This window comes from Pseudochaenichthys georgianus, chromosome 14 (genome assembly GCF_902827115.2).
Source record: "Pseudochaenichthys georgianus chromosome 14, fPseGeo1.2, whole genome shotgun sequence".
Taxonomy (NCBI): domain Eukaryota; kingdom Metazoa; phylum Chordata; class Actinopteri; order Perciformes; family Channichthyidae; genus Pseudochaenichthys; species Pseudochaenichthys georgianus.
In genome coordinates, this window is record NC_047516.1 from 1,452,009 (window position 1) to 1,466,927 (window position 14,919).

Consider the following 14,919-nt stretch of genomic DNA (forward strand, 5'->3'; position numbering starts at 1 on the left):
TCCATTCGGAGGTTTATCCAGACACACAGATGATGGATCAGTAGAGCTGGAGCTCACACACACTTTCTCAGGAACACAGAGAGAGAGAACCGTAGCGACGACACGCAGCATGCAGGGCTCGACTTATGTGTGAGCTCCGGTCTTGCCTCTTCCTGATATATGATTTCTCGGGTTTCCAACGAACTGTGGCTCTCTGCTCGCCACAGCGGCTATTTATATCCACCAGCTGCTCTCTGATTGGCCATCAACGAGCGTATCGACGATCGTCCAATCAGAAGGGAGCTCACGTTGAGAAGGCTCTTTATGCGGTTTATTTAAAAATAACACAGGACACATTTAACCAGACCGTAACCCTTAATATAAAAAGTGTTTGATAAATAATCCCACAGAAAAACTTGTTGACATTTTCAGTGCATCCAGAGAATGTTAATTATATTCAAATGTGTTAAGTTTGTAAGGTTTAAACACATTAATATGAAAACAATCCCTTAAACTAAAATGTGACAAATCCAATCTAAATGACTGCGATATATTCCCTGTACTGAAGTAATACTAAAAAAACATAATATCTGCATTAAAACAGTACACTGTACGGTTAATGAAACATTAAGAGGTAAACAAACATAACATGCAAGTCGCTTCCCAGGTAGCAAGCGGATGTGGCCCACTTCAGGCAATGATGCGGCACAGCTGGCCTTCTTCTGGCCCGGACCAAATGGATGTGTGCCTAAAGTGGCCCACTTGTAAAATAGCAAATATGGCCCACATATCCCAAAGCAAATGTGGGCCTTTTTTGGCAAAGATGCGGTGCTCCTGCAATGTGTAATCTGGATGTCACCCTAAAGTGGCCCATATGGGAAATGGTGAATATGGCCCAAATATCACAAAACAACTGTGGGCCACCTTTGGCAAAGATGTGGCAGAATGGACAAAGGCTAATCTGGGTGTAAACCAAAAGTGGCCCATATATGACGAAGCAAATGTGGCCCAGTTATCTTAAAACATATCTGGGCCAGTTTAGGCAAAGATGCGGCACAGTAATCCGGATGTGAACCTAAAGTGGCCTACATATGACATGGCAAAAATGGCCCAAATACTTAACAACAAATTTGGACCACTTTTGGCAAATGTAAGGCACAGTCAGCACTGGCTAATCAGAGTCTGAGCCTAAAGTGGCCCACATTTGACATGAAAAATATGGCCCAAATATTCAAAAACAGACGTGGGCCACTTGTGGTAAGGATGCAGCATAATTGGTACCGGCAAATCTTGATATGAGCCTGAAGTGGCCCACAACTGATGCAGCAAATGTGGCCCGGTTATCTTAAAACATATCTGGGCCACTTTTGGTAAATATACGGCACACTTGGCGAGGATGCAACACTTTTGGCACAGGCTAATCTAGATGTGAGGCTTAAAAGGCCTACTTGTGACATATAGTATAAATTGTGGATTGGACTGCCGTGTGATCCGAGATAGGGTTAGGGTAGGGGTCAGCAACCTTTACTATTTTAAGAGCCAATCTGCCCTCACTTCCATCAAATAAATGTTGTCTGGAGCCGCAAAACATATTTATACTACACTATACTTTATACTATATGTACAAAAACTAAAGTTTGTTGCATTTATAAAATTATAGAACAACTATAAAGAGAACTCTTGACATGTGTGTATTTACCCGTTAAAACAAATCAAATCAACAACTCTTATGAAGAGAAAGTTTGCAATAAATTATACACTTTCCAGAACTTTCTGCATATTTGTGAAATATGAATACAATATAAATTGATCACTTACAAAAGTATCAAACTTATTTTACTGAGACTTTTCTTATTCTTAGTAAGTAAAGAGAAACATTAATCCAGGGTTAGCTCACTGAGCCGCTCTGGAGACAGATGTGACGTGTATTTCACTCATCGTAGGCCGGATACTCAAACTCTTTTTTACTTTCAGTGTCACAGTATCACCTAGCTAGATGTTCCCTTTGAATGTTTGTCCCCTGCTCAAACACATATCAAATAACTGAGAGAGAGACATATGCAGCAAAGCGCCTGGGTCGGATTCAAACCCAAACCACTGTGGCTGACATGGTACGTGCTATAACATATGTATGTATGTAAGCAAACACACAGAGATAATGTAATGTGAATCTCGCAATCTTTGACCCCAGGTCAGTGTGACCATTATTGTTTTGGGGGGGCTTTAATGTGCTTCTAAATGGCAATATTGTTTTTATTAATATACAGTAGCTCTTGCATATGCTATAGTCAGTTGACTTACTATGTTTTATATTGTGTAAGTGAAGTGTCTGAGTGATTAGGTTCAGACTTGTGAAGTTCACTGTTTTATGGTCTTGATCTTTGAATGTATATTTGGTTGAGATAATTTGGAGTTGCTGTATGTGCAAAACTTGATTGCAAGACAAATGTCTTCTTGGGACAATAAACTGTGCCCTATAAGATGGTATCAACGAGCCAAACTGGGTGCTAACAGGCCATGTGTGATCTAACTTCTAGATTGCTCCACAAGTGTGGGTTGGAAGTGCGGGCAGCAGGGGATACAAATGCAGTCAGACAGGCAGACTGAAGCAGTGCAATGTTTTATTGTAAATTAGCTTACGGCAGATGCAAGTAGGCAAACAGGCAGGCAGGTGAACGGGTAACGGGTAGATAGACAATATAGGGAGGTAAGGTTCTGGTCCAGGATCGGGTGACAGAAGTTCAAAAGCAAAAACTCAAGACATATAGCAGCTGGAATGAAATGGCAAAGAAAAAAGGATCTTGACCAGTACATGTAGTGAGTGGCTGATGAGAGAAGTGAGAAAAGGTGAGCAGGGGAATGATGAAGTCTGGTGAAAAAGTCTGAGGGCATCAGATGGCTCGAGGATGGCAGGTCTAGGGAGAAAGTTCATGGCCTGGGAGGTGAGCAGGGGCTTGAGACAGGGACAGATCGTAAAGCAGAGAGCAGGGGATGGGAGTGTGGCTGGAGGAAGGGACTTGCAGGCAAACTGTGACCATTTTTTTATCCTGATGGTGACATTCTAACACCAATAAATAAAATAAATAAAAAATTCTTAATTTGTCTTACATTTGGGTTAAATATTGTCATTTAAATAACTACTATCATTTTTATTAATAATGAATAACAATATCTTTCTTAAAGAAAACAGTTATTAATATGTTTTTCAGGTTATCTGACATTAACTTTTTCATCCCATATTTAAACTATGCTGCATTCGTGGGAACTAGGAAGTCCCAGGTTTGAGTTAGAACAACCCTATGAATAGCCTTCAAGTTCTTTGTTAGAAATACAGATTTATTTAATTGTTTTGTTCAAATCAAATCAAATATTTTCAATACTACTATGGGTCTTTAACCTTATTGTAGTTGTAGTTGTATCTTCTTGCTGTCTTGTGGTTATGTATCCGTGGGAATTAGCATAATTTCAAGTTGGAGTATCCCATTTCCGGGGCCTTTTGAATGCAGCATGTCTGACTTGAAACAAGCGCGAAAAAAAGGCGCACTGTCAGTTGGAAGGATTGTCGGTGGAAAACTGTGCAAAAGTCAGTGGAGTCACGGTAAGTTTGAAATGACATTATAAATATGACTTTCTGCTGGCAATCGGTATCTTACTAAGCTAATATTCTCAGTTGGAGCTAACTCCAGTTAAGCTAATATTCTTAGTGGGAGCTAAAGATAATATTCTTAGTGGGAGCTAACTCCAGTTAAGCTAATATTCTTAGTGGGAGCTAACTCCAGAGTTAGCTACAAACTGAAAATCCAACAGGTAGCCTAACGAGAGTCCCTTAACACTAGAATCGTTTTTTATCCCCCAGAAATATGTGTAATTCTGTGAATGTAAAACCCACACACCTCAAACTTTCAATATTCCTGTGTTATATTCCAAAATTAATGTAAGCGTTGGAATATTGTAGTTAATCTCCTGTTAGCCGTTTGTTTAAATGTATCAAACATGTGTGTCATGTTGTTTTTTGTTTGTTGAGGCGCACCATTTATTGATTTGTTGTAAAAACGAATCAGAACTGAACTTGATCACAATAATAGATACAATTCATACCAATTTTGGGAGGGAGTAAGGCATCACATGTTTTTATTTGTAGGAAGTTGTTAAATGATAGCAAAAACCCTGTTACCTAGGATATATTGCTCTGTATTATAAATTGGATTTTTATTATCCCCTAGGAATTGTAAAATTACCTGTCCCACATTTTGGTTTTGTCATGTTTGTATCATGATGTTTTTGACCTTAACAGTCATATTCACACTATGTTACAGATATTTGAAGGTGGGCAGAAAATACAGAGTGGCAAGTCACCATTAAGGTAAGCTGCTTCCATGTGATACACTTCGCTAACTATATGAAGTATCAATGTTAAATGTTGTTTCTTCTTTCTTTTTCAGAGTAACTGGCTGTTGACAACCTATACAGGTTGGCTAATTCTCAAAGAGTAATTGTTGTTGTAATTGCTGTCTCATGGAGAGGGAAAAGTGGAATATCACTCGCAGCAATTTAAGGAAAAGGGCTGTTAAAAGAGTCAACCAGTTGTTAGAATCTTTTGGTGACGAGGATAATGATGTTGCGGATAATGCTGAAGAGAACTATAGTGTTGAACATGGAGCAGTCGCTTCAGGCTCGGATCTCCCACCAAACTGTCAGTCAGAGAGTAATGGGGAAAGTGAATTAACTAGTGACGAGTATAGCCATGTGGATGAAAGAGGGGATCTTCCTAAAGATTTTTTTTTATTGTAGAAAACCTGTGCTGATTGCTCTTTTCTGTGGGAAGTCAAAGCCTCAGTCATTGTCAGAATATCTGAAGGATCTGGTCTGTGAGTTAAAAACCATGAGCAGTGGATTTGTTGTTAATGGTAAGACCTTCTTCTTGACTGTGTCCTCAATAATCTGTGATGCTCCTGCGAGGGCCTTTGTTAAGGGTATTAAGTCACACAATGGATACAGTGGCTGTGATAAATGTGTACAGTCAGGCAATTACATTAATCATCGCATGACATTCCCAGAAGTTGATGCTAGAGCAAGAACTGATGTATCTTTTTCAAATGCAGAGGATGAAGACCACCACATACAACATTCCCCATTTTGTGAAACATCTGTTCCTATGGTCAGTGGATTTCCACACGACTATATGCATTTAGTGTGCTTAGGTGTGGTGCGTCGCCTGCTTGATTTATGGATGGGCACAAGCGTCAAGTTGCATTCCCGTATTTCATCCAGGCAAGTCTCTTTAATTTCAGAAAAATTGCTTGCTCTCAGAAGTTACATACCTTCAGAATTTGCTAGAAGGCCAAGGGCCCTTACTGAGAGGTTACGATGGAAGGCAACAGAACTTAGGCAGTTCTTACTTTATACCGGTCCAGTCGTTTTGAGGGATGTGCTGTCTACTGAGGTTTATCAGAATTGTATGCTGTTGTCTGTGAGTATATACATTTTGGCAAGTCCAACATATTGCTTGCTGTTAAATGACTTTGCAAACACGCTACTTAGATCATTTGTTAAGCATTTTGGGGAACTCTATGGTCAGGGGTTTTTAGTTTACAACATACATGGTTTGACTCATCTCAGTGATGATGTGAAGGTGCATGGCCACTTAGATTTAATATCAGGGTTTCCTTTCGAAAACTACTTAAAAACAATTAAAAGAATGGTTAGAAAACCTAGCTCTCCACTGCAGCAAGTTATACGCAGAATTTCAGAACTTGATTCAACAAGTTTAAAAGATGAAAAAACTTTGAAAACCCACAAAAAATTCAAAAGGCTACACTCAGATGGACCTGTTCCACATGGCTTTACAGGACATTTCTCCCAGTTTAAAGAACTGGCAACAGATGAGTTTGTCATCAGTTCATCAGAGAGGGACAGATGTATCAAGAGGAACAATAACATACTCTTGGTTCAGAATATAATTGTCTTTGAGGGTGAGGAATACATTGTCTGCAAAGAATATAGACACATTGAAAAGTGTTTTGACTATCCCCTTGACTCCACATATTTGGGAATTTGTTTTGTGTCAGATCTGTCACCAAATCTGATGTGCTTCAAGTTAGATACCAATGTGCAGAAGTGTGTCCGGTTACCTTTGGAGGTTGGTTTTGTTGTTCTGCCACTTCTTCATGCAGACCCATCCTAAATTGCAGTCTTAACATATCTGGTGTGGTAACAGTCATTGGGACTGCTGAATTTAACCAAGCTTTTTATCTTGAGGAAAATGATTGATCATTTGTGTGCATAACAGCGGTGACAGTGTCCAGCCTGCCTTCACTTATCTCTGTAGGTGCGTATCCCATATTATTATGAACATGTATTAATGATCAATTAAGCCATCATTCACCTTTTATAGCATAAGGATTATCATAAAAAAAGCTTTCTTCTAATTTAAAGACTTCTTATTATGTGAATACGTTTGCCGTTTTGAAAAAACAAAAGGTTACTGTGTTTATAGTATACTCTTAAAACTAGTAACTTTGTGCCTCTTTCTGTTCTAGGCCATGTTTCACATTGTTGATTTTCTGGAAACCCAAGAGGTTGAAGTAGTTCCAGCACTGTGGGTTGCAGATGATACCTGTCAGTGGCCAGCTCACTACAAGCACGACGACTTAATTAAAGCCATAAGAAATGAGGAGCAGCCTGAACACATCTGGGATGCATTTAGTGTCCGAATTCTATATACAGCTGGTATGCAAATAACATATTTACTGTGAGGATTCACTGATTTGAAAAATCATAATATAATGATATTTCTCTTGTTTTTACAGCAAACTACAAAACCGCTCGTTTAAAACTCCCTCAAGCGGAAACCCACACTGATCTTCAAACAGCAGAGGAAGAAGAGGAGGATGTCCTCCCAAAAAAAAAGCGTAAAAGGCTGTAAGTATTAAAGTGCAATTCTACTACTATTGTTATAGATGTAAATGTTATGGAAAAATCAACATGTGTGAATTTTTTCAGGTTCTCAAATCTAATATACAACCTCTCAATAATTAAGACTAATATACCTTAATAGAGAAGTGTTTTTTTCATAACTTAAGTATTTAAACAAATATGTTAAAAACACTATTTAAAAAAAATGGTGCTCTGAAAACAAAATGCAGTGGGTTTGTCCTCGCCTCCAAACTATCCCTACATACTAATGAGTCATGGTAGATATACATTTTATCTGATATTTCTTTAACACATAATTTATGCTGTATTGTTTTTCCTTTGTAATCTTTGAAATTAATTCTGCTTTCATTTCCTGTGTCCCCCCCCCCCCAAACACACTCACACACAAGACCGAACATTCGATTTGAGAGTGACAGTGATAATGACGTTACTGTCAAACAAAAAAGGACATTGCCACCAGCCCCAAACATAAAAGGGCCAGGCTTTGATATACAGTCATATGCATTAAAAAAAGTAGTTATGAGCACAAAACCTCACAAGCAGATGACAAGCCCCCAACGGTCTGCGAGAAGCCCAGAACCCCAGCGGTCTGGGTCTTTGAGAAGCCCAGAACCCCAGCGGTCTGGGTCTTTGAGAAGCCCAGAACCCCAGCGGTCTGGGTCTTTGAGAAGCCCAGAACCCCAGCGGTCTGGGTCTTTGAGAAGAACAGAACCCCGACGGTCTGAGAAAAATCCTGGAACTCAACGACAAGATGAAAGCGAAGGGGGTCTTGCTCGTAAGTGATTTCACAATTTGTTATTGTTTTGTCTGTAAATGTATATGTATGTGTATATACACACACACACATATACTGTATATGAGTAGAGGAGAAATAGTGTGATAAAAGATGCATTTATATTAGGGCTGTCAAGTTAACGCGTTAATAACGCAAATTAATAACGCAAATTAACGCCACTAATTATTTTAACGCGATTAACGCATGTGTATTTTTTTTTCTCGGCCGCCCCGTAGTTTCAGAGTGCATCGAGTTTAAAATACCATCTACAAGCTGATGCTGACAGCCCCGCTCCTGCTGCCCGCTTGCGGCAGCAGACCACACTTCCACGCTCACCGGCAGGCACCAACTGGCCATCTGGAGGACCGGGAGGGTGTGTGTATGTGTGGCCCGATCGAGAGAGAGACCTTACGTGCATTGTTGTTAGCATCTGGTGCTAGCTAGCTGCGCTAACGGATAGAAGGAGCTGTTTAAATGAAAACAGAGGAGCGACATTTCGCCACGTTCGAGCATATGCCTTGAGTTGCACATAGATCCAACGATCACACACACACACACACACACACACACACACACACACACACACACACACACACACACACACACACACACACACACACACACACACACACACACACACACACACACACACACACACACACACACACACACACACACACACACACACACACACACACACACACACACACACACACACACACACACACACACACACACACACACACACACACACACACACACACACACACACACACACACACACACACACACACACACACACACACACACACACACACACACACACACACCATTTGTATTGTATGAGAGGTTCCAGGTTGAATTGAGGCGAATATTTGTAATGTTCAGAGGTTGTTGTGTTTAATATTCATGAGAATATTTGTCATTGTTCAAATGATAATAAACATTAGCATAAAGCATATTTGTCCACTCATATGTTGATAAGAGTATTAAAAACTTGAAAAATATTCCCCTAAGGTACATTTAGAACAGATAAAAAATGTGCGATTAATTTGCGATTAACTATGGACAATCATGCGATTAATCGCAATTAAATATTTTAATCGACTGACAGCCCTAATTTATATATGTTGAATGTCCTTATTTTTAGCTCTTCTGCATAGACTTCTTACGAATCAAGAGATGATGATGGATCAACTCAAAGTCATTCAGATGACCATGCAGAAAATTCCTGGCGAACCTGCTGGTGGGCCGGATCCCCTTGGCAGAGATATACTGCCGCTAAAAGATGTAACCTCCCTGCTGGCTCTGGAGAAACGTGTGAGGGAAGAGGCAGACCTTCAAAACAAAATGGTAATAATTGCCCTTACCAACTTAAAAGGATGGGGGACCCAATTTGAAACTATTGTTAATATTTTACTTGCCACCTAAGTTGTATGTTGGACAGCAGTGATGCTAAATACCAGCTATGGGAAAAGGGAAATAATGTTTGTTTTTTTAAATTAGGTTATTGTGACTAGTGTTTATATAATGCATGGATCCTTAGCTTTTAAATGATCTTTTTCAGATTACTGCATTGAGTGTCATTGGAGGACTGGAAGTTAAGGATTGCGTTTGGCGAGTGATGAAACACTGTTTTACCAACTCCCTTGCCAAACAGCTCAACTGGCGTGGCATCAATGGGAAAACAGCATTCCACAGACTGCAACTTAAAGATGTCATTACTGGTAAGTGTTACATTGCGCTGTCATCAGTCTAATAAGTCCAGTCCCCTTTTCTTGCATATTTGACACTCAGTTAGTACTTACTGATCCTAGATTCAACCAATTCAAATTACTCTTGGTAGAAAAAGACATATAAAAGAATAATTTGTTTAACATGGTTTGCCACATAAAAAGTTAAAAAATAAACTCTGAAAAGAGGCTGGAAGCACATCTACTCTTTCTCCCTCATTGAGAAATTCTGGATCAGCTGCAGTCCGATTTTACTAGCAGGCGTCAAGCTGTTGGGTAGAGGCAAAGGGCGTCCTCTGCCATGGCCAGAATGTTCTCAAAGTGCCGTCACCACTGAATTCGTCAGACACAGCACGCCATGCACTTGGCTGATCCGTAGGTCCCCAGATTGGTCCTAAATTGTGCAATCCATCCAAGGCTTTACAATGTTCTCTATTTTTAGGGACTGTCAGAAACAACAGGCTCACAGCGACAGCAACAGACCAAGAGGTAGAATCCTACATAAAAAAATGGCTTCACCTTGCGGGCGACCGAGATGGAGGTAGAAGAGAGAGAGAGGAACGAAGACGAGCTGTCCAAGAAACCTGTAAGTCAGTTACAATATCTATTTTGCAATATATGTATAATAATTTGTAATATATAATATAGCATATACATAAGGAATTGTATTTTGTTTGCGGTTTTGTACGTTTGATTGTTATCTGTTACTGAGTCAACAGAGTTTATTTGTTTGTGCATTCCTTATAGGCCTTCAAGATTCTCATGGGCCCAGTCAAGGAGGTCGATAAATCCATCGATAAAATGTCCAGGTTGTTCCCTTGCCAAGGTCGGCAAAAGTTCGTTAATTTTGGTTGAGCAGGGTTAGGTTTAACCCTATGGTTCTACAAGTATTCTGTTTTAGTTCTGTTTTCACAAGAAAATCAATAAAATAAATCTGAAATGTCACTGAGTCTGCAGAAGAGTTTGTTTATTTGGGGAGCTAAGCTTTTTTCTTAGAATTGCGTGTTTTTTCAAAGTTGCTTTACTATACAGCTATTTTGTTTTGTTTATTATGCTGTTATTTTGGCGTGGTTGGATTGTATCCCAGTTATTTTGAAAATGTAATGATGCAGTGGCTAGTTCATCACCAATATTAATAAATGATGATACAATCATTAAAAAAAACGTTTGGTTCATCTGTTGTAATTTATTGATGCAACTTTTGGGAGGCCATTTTGACATTTTTATTTACTGTATGTTGAATATTGCTGTTGCAGAATACACAGTGTCATTGATATTCAGTCATTGAGTCACCAAAGTTTTAATGGCTTTTTAGGGCTAGGTCTGGTTTATTTGGGTCATTCTTGGCTGACATGTGGCCATGCTTTGACCTGCTTGTGGCACAGATCTGGTAAACATCACCTGACCGTCAAAGTGCCATAATTCCATGCAGCATTTGGGCCGGATGAGGATACGGAATGTGGGCCGGATCTGGGCCAGAATGAAAACTAACCGTGGCCCAGATTAGGGCCAGTTCTGGTTTATGTGGTTCGTTTATGGTTGACATGTGTCATTGCTATGGCTTGCTTGTGGCGCAGATCTGGCAAACAGGAGCGGAGCGCCTAAGTGCCATCATTCCACGCGGTATGTGGGCCAGATAAGGATATGGAATGTGGGCCGGATCTGGGCCAGAATGAAAACTAATCGTGGCCCAGATTAGGGCCAGTTCTGGCCAACGAGTGGAACGCCCCAGTGCCATCACTCCATGCTGTATTTGGGCCAGATAAGGATATGGAATGTGGGCCGGATCTGGGCCAGAATGAAAACTAACCGTGGCCCAGATTAGGGCCAGTTCTGGTTTATGTGGTTCGTTTATGGTTGACATGTGGCATTGCTATGGCTTGCTTGTGGCCCAGATCTGGCAAACAGGAGCGGAGCGCCTAAGTGCCATCATTCCACGCGGTATGTGGGCCAGATGAAGGTGTTTTGTGGGCCGAATCTGGGCCAAACCTTTTTTGCTATCTGGGTTTGGATAAAAGCGTCTTACACGTAACATGTAATGTAATGATAAGCTTTCAGAGGTGCACCAATCAGGGGGCTGCAGGTCTGGAAACAGGAGCTGTAGCAGTTGGCTTTGTCCCGTAAACACATCCTGAAGTTTACCTGTTGTCTAATGAAGTGGTGGAACACGCTGGAGACCTGGCTGCATTACAAAGTGAATATCTATTTCCAGAGAAATATAGAATGTTTGGAAGTGTTTGGAAAGAGCTCAAACACAGATCAATACATAGCAAGCACACCATCTGTCAGGTGTGGCATGACAACATACAGTATCATATCAAACAGGGATTTGAAGCCACTGCAATATTTCACATGTCAAATTCTGACGGCGTGAAAAAGCATGCAGACATCGTTGCTGAGGTGATAATACCTCCAGTTATTAACTGTTAAACGTTTATTCATGTTCAGCATTTGTAATGACTCAATAAATGCATTAGATATTATGCATATAGATATCACAATAACTATTTATGTTCAAACACATGACTACAAAAAGAGAAATAAAACATATAGCCTAAATCAAATGTGTAAGATAGAAACAAATGTATAACAATAATGTAATATTCTATTGGAAAGCATTTAACTCTCCTCTTGCTATGAAATAAACAAAGTACTGGAGTAATCAACTATTTCAAATGTATAGTCGAAAGTAGAATCAACAGTACATGTATACAAATCAAAATGTGTCTTCGGGTCTATGCGACTGATTTCGATGGAGCAGCAGGTCACTTTGCATAAGGTAAAATAAAGCAGGCAGACATAACAGGAAGAATATGTACATTTTAATCCAATCATAGGACATTGTCACACCATTCAAATGTATCCATGTAAATTACAACAAAAAAAAGCTTAGATTTGTTTATTTGTTACGTTGTTGACTTTATTTGTTAAGGGGTGGCCACAATCGCGGACATGCCCTTACGAAAATGAACTATATATTACTATAGTATACTATACGAGTGGTATAGTATCCTATAGTAAGTTTGTAGAGTTCTATAGTAATTTTAACTAGCTATCGTATACTATAGTCTTTTCTGTAGTGCCATTTTACTAGCTATAGTAGCCCTATAATATTTCAATAGTAATACTATGTATCTTTGTAGTATTCCTATATTATTTTAAATATTATAACTATAGTATAATATATAGTGTTTCTGTAGTTGTTTTTTGAACACACTATAGACCACTCCTAGTAATATGGTCATAATGAATGCATATTATTACCATAGTGTTTGTAAAAGTATTACACTCCTAGAATTAATGTGTCATTTTTTTTTAACACACTGCTGTGTCAAAGGCAATTCAACACATTCAGTGTCATTTCTGAACTATTTTACACACATAAAAACGTATAAAAATGCACATAGTGAACACATTAGTTTTGACTAACACTGGGCTAACATTGGGCACTGTCATTGGGCACTGTCCTGCCCAATCACGGTTGAGTTATTTCAAATGTATCATTTTTCAACTGTCCAACTGTCCATCAAATGTCCCAACTGCCATTTCACCTCTGGCTGCGGTGGAGGATGTCAGCGGAGGAGAGTCTAACTCTGGGTAAGTTACAGAAACAAAACGTTTTTAACAAAGTGAGCAGATATATTGTCATAATGTGAGCAAGCTAGGCGTCTAAATACATATTTTTAAACTTAAATAAATATGTTTTGCCAATGTTGAACATCTAACTATTGTTTGAGTTTAGCTGCCTGGATGACAATTATTTTCCTTTTTCCTTTAAGCCGTTCTTCTTCTTCATTTCTTTTTTATTATATTTATTTTATCTTAATGTAGCTTACAGTCTTTTCTGTGACCATCTAGCAGCTATATGTTTAATGCTATCTAGCTACTTTGGCTAGGTTTCACTGTTCGGCCAGATGTGGCGAGAAAGTGCGAGTGAGAAGACCGACAGAGGCTGCGGTGATATACAGTCCCTAATAGTGCAAATACGTAACTTACTCGCACTAAAGTTATTAGTATTACGTGTACACTACAGTTTACCTGTTTCTGACTAACACATCAGCCACTACTCTATACTTGCAAATATTATATTGTGTAGAAGGGAGATTTCATATCCAGTGGCGTTTTTATATGTACAAAAGTGGTGGGGCACAAAACAACGTAGATGTCTATAAGCTTCTGCACTGCAGTGAGGTTCATGGCTGGCGAGGCACTGGCACTGACTCTTCAGGTTTACAAATATTATATTTTGACCTAAATCAAAATATAATATTATTTTCAAAAGCTTTTTTTGTCTGATGCTTCAATTAATTTTAAACAGACAGTTCAACAGAAGGATACCCACATTTTTTAATTTGATCATTTAAATATTGAATTGTTCTCTCTTAGTAAGATCCCATTTTCAATAAAATTGCAGTCTTACCTTGACTTGAAGATTAAGTCCATTTGCCTATCCTTCTGGACAAAAATCTCTATTACTTTTTTGTAAAAGTCCTCCTTATGTTCTCGTAGTTTCAAAAGTCTATCATAAATCTAATCTAATCAATAGATTTATGATTCGAAAATTATAAAAGTAGGGTAGACATGTGGATATTATCCGGCTGAACAAAACGTGCATTTATCTAACAGGTTTGTTTCCCACAGATCTTATTTGGAGCTATTTTCTAAAATACTATGGAGACATCTCATTGCTTTTTTGTCGAGGGAAGCCATGCGCAGCTTACTTCCGGGTTTTAGGACGCGTCACTGCAGCTCTCTCGTCTCCTCTTCACACACCACACTTTTCGCGGCACACGTACTTACAGCCAATCAGCTCTGAATGATGTGAGATGGCGTATGGTGGGGATGGCAGCTCTATGCCCCTCTGGTCATTATTTTTTTGCTACACACATTAAATAGGAAAATACTCTGAGCATGCGCAGTGTAGTTTGTACAGTCACCATTGACTTAAAGGGCCCATTGCATGCTTTTCCGGTTATTACCCGTCTCCTTGTGTGTTATGAAGGTGCCCATGCATGTAAACAGTCTGCAAAGTCAAAACCCCTCAAAGTACACCCTGTAGGGAGTAAAACTCTAACACAGAAAAGACCTCGTTGGAGATTTCTCAGTTTCCATTGTTTGTTTACTTCCTGTCCTCTCTATCCAGTCATGTCGCGGAGGGTCTGTTTCCTGTCTTGTGTGGAGAAATCCACAATGTTTGCAGTATCGAAGGCAGAACCACGACGAAGTCAGTGGTTGACATTCCTTTTTAACACTGTTCCAGCTGATTTACCAGCCGGTACTGTTGTGTGTGCGCGGCATTTCACGGACCAAAGCTTTAAAAACGTAACAATGTTTAGCTTCGGACTTGCAACGCTGATATTGGAGGACGATGCTGTTCCTACTTTGTTTGGACCAGCGGGAGATTCGGATACACAACCTGTAAGTATTCATTGTGGTTTGTGTATTTATTGTTAGAAATTAAAATCAATGTTTATATGGCGTAATTTGAATTAAATA

At 39.4% G+C, this 14,919-nt stretch overlaps 1 long non-coding RNA gene across 1 annotated transcript; it reads left to right on the forward strand.

The window, feature by feature from the left end:
- The first annotated feature begins 9,271 nt into the window (after positions 1 to 9,271).
- Positions 9,272 to 10,389, forward strand: LOC139435152 (uncharacterized). Its single transcript, XR_011644414.1, has 3 exons — positions 9,272 to 9,417; positions 9,866 to 10,009; positions 10,171 to 10,389. It is a non-coding gene; the product is annotated as an uncharacterized lncRNA (long non-coding RNA).
- The last annotated feature ends 4,530 nt before the right edge of the window (positions 10,390 to 14,919 follow it).